Here is an 8,801-nt window from a genome sequence, read left to right as displayed (position 1 = left end):
GGTGATTCTGTAAAACTGAAAAGCTGTCTCTCCGGAGACATCTTCCAAAGCATTTTTCAGGCAGATCCTTGAGGAAGCCAGAGTCTGCTCTTCTGAAGTCTACTGTTTGCCCTCCTCTCAAGATCCTGAAATACTCTTATGCCATGGGTTACTGCAGCCATGACTACTCATAATTTTCACATTTCCAATGAGTTCTTCCTTATTTTGAGGTATGAGCTGCAGCAAAGCAACCTGCTGTTATCAGTCAGTCCAGATGACTTCTAAGGATCTCAAAGATGGAGATATGACAGTCCCATCAGATCCCTATTTCATTTTTAAAACCACCTCTATGGTTTCAAAAATATATATTCATTGGTCTGTTTGTTTTGTCCTATGTAAAGACTTGTGTCCATTGTTTCTCATCTCATCTCTGTGCGCTTCCAAGATGAGTTTTGTTCCATTTTACCTTTCTACTGAGTATGTGAATACTGTAGTAAGGTCTCCTTTTAAATTTTTCTCCTTATGCTGAACTAATCAGCTCTCCCAGGCTCTGCTCACACATCATATGTTTGAAATCCTTGATCATCTTGGTTGAAATCCTTGATTATCTTGGTTGTCTTGACTCATCTCTCTCCTGTATGTCAATGTCTTTCCTGTTGGGTGAGCCCCAAACTGGACACACTACTTCAAATACTGTTATTCACCGCGGAATATTTCATTTAATTTGGTTACTTGAACAGTTTTAATAAAATGTTCCATATAGCTCCAATGTTAGAATGAATTTTGATCTCTGGTGCAGTTCCAAATAGATTGAAAGGTGTGTGTGGACCTCTTATCATGTTTTGAGTAAAAGATCATTTTTTAATAATGAGGTTTAAACTTGTGAATCCAGTTTCAGAAGTTTGATAATGTTAGGATTAAATACTCGGCAGTGGAAGAAATCTATGTTCTACAAAAGCTAAATATTTATGGTTCAGGAAATTGCTTTTCAGTGAATACTAACATAAGCTTATAACAGGATATATATATATATTTAAGTCCCTCTATTCTCCTCCTTTCTGGACTAGGGTTTCCCTTCTCAATTTTCAAAATATTTCAGCTTGCTAGAACAAACAGTTTTATTTAAGGGTGATATGTGCAAGTCTCAAACAGTTCAATTGGTTTAAATAATGTAAAACCAGTTATAATCAGATGGCAATTGAGAATAACGACTGCCACCTCTGAAACCTTGCAATATAAAATGCTATTTTGCATTATGCATTTATTAACACGGATTGCTAGAAACAATGGTCTGTTACCAAGATTGAAGTTTACTTTGGGAGAGGAACTTTTTTTGTTTCTCCATAACAGTTAAATTACAGTTTTAATGGACTCAGAGTGTGCTAAATGGATGACATCTTGCTTTTCTTTTAGAGATGAGAAAAAAAGATGCCTTTTTGGAGTTTGGCTTTGTGTTTGGTATTGCCAGTTACTGCATCATGCAGTTCGCATCTTTTTCAGTTAAGCTTTGCAGTGAGGTTGATGAGTCACACCCAGAATATCTAATAAGGTGGCTAAGAGAGGGCAAGCATGTGTAGAAGGACAGAGAAATAACTCCTTTAGGAATATCTGGTCAAGAACCTTTTCCAAGGGTTAATAAGAAAGTAAGGCAGTGATGAAAACCAAGTCTGATTAATCACATTGATTCAGGAAAGGCATGTGAGAATGGGAATGGGGGAAGGTTTGTTCTATCAGGGGGATCTTACTGAAGATTTGTAAGGTGGAATGACCAGATACACAGCTGATCATTTGTTCCAATCGATAAGGAAAGAGATGCTCTGTGAGAATTGTTGACTCAAGTGAGATTGTTTGAGTGAGGAGTTCTAGAGTGAGCTAGTGAGAAGAAAAGAAGGGAGAATCATTGGCAAAATGCTGAGACACAGACGAGACAAAACAAAAATGGGGACAACAAGAAACAAACTTCCCAGGCCCACTAGTTGGTGGGTTAGCAAGTCGTTGATGCCACTTCCAGAAAGACCAGTCTTGACTTTACAACTGATAAAGCTCTGAACCAAGAGTCTGCAGAGTTCTGAAAACCAACGGGAATGTGAACAGGACAGAAGGGCAGCAGGAGGAACAAGGTAGGATAGGTAGAAAAGGCTGTGAAAGGAATGGTGATGTGAAGAACAGGCTGGTCAGTGAACTTGTCTGGCTGACCTATGCCTGATCACTGCAGTCTGTCCTGTTTCGTCATTCAGTGTTTTTCTTTACTTTCTCCTGTCTGTATGTATTTTCCTCTGTCTGCATGCTGAAGGAATATATGGCAACTACTGGTTGGACCTTGATTACTCGTTTGTTTGTTTGTTTTTTAAAGACACTAAGAGACCAATCCCAAAGACTGGGATGTAAATGAAATTCCTTTGGATTCAAGGAATTTGTGGTGGTCTTCTTATATGATGCAGAGAAATACAGGTAAGTAATTGTTCCTTCTCTTTTGTTATAGCTCAGAAATTTCAATGGAAACATCTGTGAGTCCAGATTGCAACACTGATTAAAGAAATGTGCATTTTCATGGCCTTTAGGTTTGGTTTATTCAGCAGACATACCATTTAAATTGGCAGTTTCTTTAAACACAAAGCCAAAGATATATTCGCATTGTGAGTAATAATGTGATGTGTACAAAAACCAAAATTTTTCAAATATAGCAGATACTGCTGTATACTTTCTGGATTGAACCTGCTGGAACATATAAGTATTAGTGGAGTAAAATGAGGAATAGGACTATGCTGTCCAAAGAGATTTCTCTATTCAGAGGATATAATATGGAAAGAAATAAAACATAATCAGCTTGAATACTTTATTAATCAAAAAAGTTATTCATATAGGAATAAATCTCTAAGAAACTGTAGCTGTTGAGCTCCAGTTTCCAAGACAACAACCCCCATGAGAGTATCTCCTGGTTTTCTTAATCCAAGTTACTTGGTGGATCACCTAAGCTTAAGGAACTAAAGGCTAAAAGCTGGAACAATTCAATTATTTATCCCTTTAATAATGAAACCAAAATATTTCAGCACACTATGTGTGAAGCAAGATTTTTTAAAATTCTGTATAATCAACCAAACATTCTACATTTTTGTTAGGCATTTTTAAATAAACTATCATCATCAGTTGTCTACGAAGTTGTATTATCTGATATCTAAAATATGGTAACATAACAAAGACCAGGCTTGAACGATTTCTGAAGCTTTTTCTGCCAAACAAACAAACAAGCAATCAAACAAACATCTTTAGATTAGAATCAAGAAGAGCAGATTACAGTTGCATATAACCAACATGTGGGTTTTATATGCCTTCCTCCACCTTATCTGCAGAAACCATTTGTATTTACATGAATGCAAACTAGATTCAACTACAGGAGAGGATAGGACCTTACGTGTTTGTTGTTTTACAGTAATGTGACTAAGTGTAGCTGTTTTTCTGATATTCACTAAGTTGTATACATAAAATAGTAGTTTAGTAAATATAAAGAATATTAGTAAATGCAATAGATGTGAGAGTCCAAAGGGTCTGATTCTGTATTTTATTTGCATGAAATGGAAAGAGATAAAAAAATACTTTAAATGGCTAAAAACTACCCTGTACTGATGCAGCAGCACTACCACTCTTTGCTGAACACTGGCATCTAAACCACAGAATTATGGAATTATAAAAGACTTATTTTAGCTTGCTCATCTGAAATATCAAATATCAGTTGATTAAATTCAGAGTGATGTCTTTCCTCTTACTACTCCTTTGCGCTAAGAAAATATGTTTGAGAACATGTGGGGTGGTAAAATGTTATGACAGAGCTCTTGTTTAGTTTTGTCTTTTACTGAGACGGTGGGACAGTGGTTTTGCTTTCATTTCTCGGATAGGGTTGACAGTGCCCAGTATCGTATCAAATCATTTGACTCATACGAGGAGTATTTAGTATTCTTTCCAGAAGAAAGAGACTAAATGTTGCTCAAGCCCAGCTCAAACAGAGACAGCACATAAACTGCATTTTGTCTCTGTTAAATTCTAGTCATACGCTGCCATTTCTAGATGTGAATAAGAAACTCTGTGTATGCTCCACTAGGGGCAACATATCTTACTGCAGCTGTATAGAACAGATGTGTTTTAGATATTAATCACGTTTTTGAAACCTTTTTGGACTTTAGCTTAATTCTATTATGGTGTTGTGGTTTTCACCATGTTTCTTCCATGTTTATTTTCACACACGGTCACTCAACACTTAGATTTTGGAGGGAAAGTGCCAGATGCTATTTTAATACAGTTGGAAGGAAAAAAAGTAACGAAAAGGTTTTTATAGTAGAAAGTGCTAACCCTTCTTATGTTTTTAATAACATTTTCAGGTTAGATGAGGCTGCTCCAAAATTATGCAACGTAAGAATGATTGCAACAGAATCCCTTATGAAGGTATATAAGCCTGCGCTCAGACACAAGAGGGTGCACTAATGCTTTATTGCTCATAACTCAAGGAAGCAGCGCTGCCTGCAGTTCTTTTCTTGGGATGTCACCATGATCACTTTCAAATATACATGATTTTTTATTTTCATTCCTTCAGGTGAAGGACACTGAAGATCTGTATAGTGGAAGATGCCCAACACTAAACAAAAGCAAAGATTATAACAATGTTCAACACGAAACTGTTTTTTTTATTATTATTATTTTGGTTATCTGCAAACTATGTATTAGTTTTGTTTCTAGGACTGGAAAGAAAGAAGGAAAAATATGCTTATATGCAAACGGTTTTCCCCAGACATATATGTTGATTAGCACGTGTAAAATACTGAAGAGCAGTTAAAATGAAAACTTAGGGACTAGAGCACAAGATGTAGCTTGCAGGGAGAAGGTCTCCATGCTTAGTTCACTCCTTTGTTTCATCCACCTTCCATCTTTTTGTCCAGATGGAGTTTGAGCATAACTCAAACTTTGTAACTGGGCTTCAGCAGTCAGCTGATGTAGTGCAACTCTTGTTGGAGATATCTTAGTACCTTACAGTGCACTTTACAAATAAAAGTGGGTTTCATTTTTCTCCTTTGCTTTGAAACAATATTCCATTTTGGTAAATAGCTGTCAGTATTCTCTTTGCATAGCATCTCAAATGTCTAAACCTAATTGACAAAATATAATACTGAACTATGTCTCTATGACTAAACACGATACTGACAAATACTTGTGCGGGCCTCAAGGTAAAAGAGACACTGCTGTATATAACTAAAGCAGTACAAAGTATAGACATAATAAAAATAAAATCTAATGATATTAGAAATTAATTCTGCTGTCTGTAAGTCTAAAGACACTTTCTTAACTTTGAAGTAGCTGGTGTTAGTGGCAATGACTAATACCTTGCAGAAAATCTGGGATTTCTAACTTGTTTTGCAGTATTTGTTGTGTTGGATCATTTGAACTTTTGATAAGAGGTATGCATATATTTAAAATCTAGAGAAGTAATTAGTTATGCTCTGAGATTATTATTACTTTTTATTATTTTGTTTTCTTCACCATGTACACTTACATCACTTCTGAACGTGTTATCTTGATGTGGTATATCCCACTTTTGAAAGCAGAGTCACCTCTTGTGTGATTCCTTAAAATAAAAAGATCATAGAATCATTAGGTCTGAAAAGATGACTAAGACCATCCAGTCCAACCAACTCACTGCAGCATCCACCATTTTCTTGATCACCTCCAGGGACAGTGATTCCACCACTTTCCTGAGCAGCCTGTTCTAATGTTCGACCACTCTTTCTGAGAACAAATTTTCCTAACATCCAACTTGAATGTCTCCAAGCAAAACTTAAAACTACTACCTCTTGCAAAGTCACTGCCTTCATTTCCCCACATGACACCGTTTGTGTGCAGGGTTGAAATTTTCTGGTTTCACTTGAAGCAGGTAGCATATGCCTCTTTAAAGCACTACTGACTTAAACTACATACTTATCTCCAAAATTGGTCATTTAGGTGGTTTCTCAATATAAAAGATGTAACTCAATTTATAGAATTTTGAAAAGATTTTGTGTTGAAACTCTCTTTTGCATAGATCAGATGTCTACACTAAACAATCTTTAATCTCACTTTCTACTGTGGCTAATGCTATATTGGTGACTTACTTCTTACCTTACATTACTCTTAGCTTTTCTTTCCTATCCTACCTCTCAGTCACCTTCAAATAATGAATTCTTAAATAAACCCTGCAAGGAAACTAGATTATTATTAGCTCAAATACATCTTGATATTGTATGTCACTGTGACTTCTCTTCCAAAGAACACTCCAGTTTGCTTATGATAATGAACTACTTCTTCTAAGGGACTGTCTTGCTAGTTTGCTTCTGGTAAATTAAGTGGAGACAATCTTCTGAAAAGTAAATTCATTGTTGATCATCATCCTATCCTAATATAAATAGTGATATAAAGAGTCAGAAAGAGGGATGATTTGGGCAAAAGACGCACTATTTTTTCAGTAACAGGTAGTTAAATGTCCCCAAAGTCTGCAGCAAATCAGACTTGTCACCACCTGCTTTCCCACAGGCATTGGAAACTGGATCAGCTTGTTTAATCAGTTTTAATTTCCAAGTGACTGGCAACGGCTAATAAATTCAGTGCTCACCTATTGAGATGGAAAACCTGCAGTTCTCCCAGACCTTTTGGACTTCTTTTGGGTGCTTGCAATAAATCTTCCATTGGCAATTTGTTTCCAAACAGTTCATTAACCAGATCATCTCTCTGGTTGGAAAACAGAAATTAAAATAATCTTCTGTAAATACAATTACTGTTCAGAGATTTTTTTTTTTAATAATGAAATATAAATTTAAAATAATGAAATACTGTAAGGAGTGTGATTATAATGGTTCCACTGTGCATAAAGAAGGAAACGACCAGGGATTCACCATGTCATTGAAAATAAGGACTGCATTCCTCTTGTATTCTTCTGTGTGATTTTTCAGTAGGTAGATGTTGGAGGATATTTTTAAGCATGATTGAAATTATATTTAAAACTTAGGATGTAAGAGGAAGCTAGCAGGATTGATAATGTGCAGGTGTTGCATATTCTTGTTTAAAGTAGTTCCTTCTGGTACAACAGATGGTTGTAAATACTTTTTACTGGCCTAATGCCACCAGAAGCAAAGAGTCTGATACTAATTAAGAAGGCCAAATACTTGACCTTGTCCTCAGTGGCATCCCAAAGGAACTTTCTTACTAACTAAATCTTTTTTTCACCTGTTTGAGCTTTTTGTTGTACAGATTTCATAACCTTCATGACCATCAAACCAAAAAGGGAAAGGCAAACTAAACCTATGTGCAGTTAAATGTGGATAAATCAAACTTTCTACACCTTGCAAGAGAGTGTTCAAGAGGAGAAACTAATCCAATAAATTACACCAAGGATTTTGTCTGGTACTTGTGAGGATGGGAGGAAAGTTTCTCCAGCACTGCATTCTTATGTAATACAAACATATTCTACCCACACAATTATGTTTATGTCTAAATAAATGTACTCCATGTACTGAGACCCCCACATGGTTTGCTGGTATTCATTTGAAAGTCTAAGGGGCAACAGAGACACACAACTCCTGGACAGAGACCAGGGAAGAGCCATAAAGGTAATAAAGAACTGGAAGCAGCTCCCCAGCCAGGTTCTTTCCAAAGGTGCTCAGTTACAGGACAAGAAGCAATGGACAGAAACTGGAACTCAAGAAGTTCCATCCAAACATAATACACTTTTCTATGACTGAGGTTGACCAGAGACGTTATAGATTCTCTCTCTTGAGATCTTCAAAAACCAGGGCAGTCTGGGAATGGTGATGGGCAACCTGCACTAGATGGCCTTACATGAGCAGGGAATTAGACCAGATGACCTGCAGAGGTTCTTTCCAACTTCAGCCATTCCATGATTCTGTTGCTCTATGAAAATAAATTGCTTGAGAAACTTGAAAAACCAAAAGTGTAACTTTCTTTAAAAGTTGATTTCCCTATGGAAAGTTCATCAAATAGAATCACGGATTATCTGAAGTTGTAAGGGGCACAAGAAGAATTATCAAGTCCTACTCCTAGCTTCACCCAAAATTCAAATCCTATATCTGAGACCACTACCCCAAAGGTTTATTGAACTCTGGAAGACTGGGGCTGTGACTACTACCCTGGGGCAACCATTTCAGTGCCTGACCACTTCCTGGTGAAGAACATTTGCTTAACAAATGCCTGACCCTCCCTCTGTTGCAGCCTTCTTTTCTCCAGGCTGAACAAACCCAGCTCCCTCAGCCCCTCTTTGTAGTGGAGGTGCTCCAGTCCCCTGATCACCTTCATGGCTCTCCTCTGGACCCTCTCCAACAGCTCCCTGTCTTTCTTGTACTGGGGGCTCCAGACCTGGACACAGTTCTCCAGATGGGGCCTCACAAGAGCAGAGTAGAGGAGGACAATCACCTCCCTGTCCCTGCTGGCCACCCCTCTTCTGATGGAGTCCAGGATACCATTTGCTTTCTGAGCTGCAAGAGCACACTGCTGGCTCATGTTAAGTTTTTCATCCATCAGGACCCCCAGGTCCTTCTGTGCAGGGCTGCTCTCAAGCACTGCTCCTTCCAGTCTGTGTGGATGCCTGGGATTCCTCTGGCCCAAGTGCAAAACTCCGCACTTTGCTGTGTTGAACGTCATCAAGTTCATGCAGGCCCACCTTTCAAGCCCCTCGAGGTCCATCTGAATGCCATCCCTTCATTCCACTGTGTCAACTGCGCCACTCAGCTTGGTGTCCTCAGCAAACTTGCTGAGGGTGCACTCGATTCCGTCATCGATGTCATTGATAA

Source organism: Tympanuchus pallidicinctus, unplaced genomic scaffold (assembly GCF_026119805.1).
Source record: "Tympanuchus pallidicinctus isolate F22 unplaced genomic scaffold, pur_lepc_1.0 scaffold4, whole genome shotgun sequence".
Classification (NCBI taxonomy): domain Eukaryota; kingdom Metazoa; phylum Chordata; class Aves; order Galliformes; family Phasianidae; genus Tympanuchus; species Tympanuchus pallidicinctus.
This window is presented reverse-complemented; position numbering follows the sequence as displayed.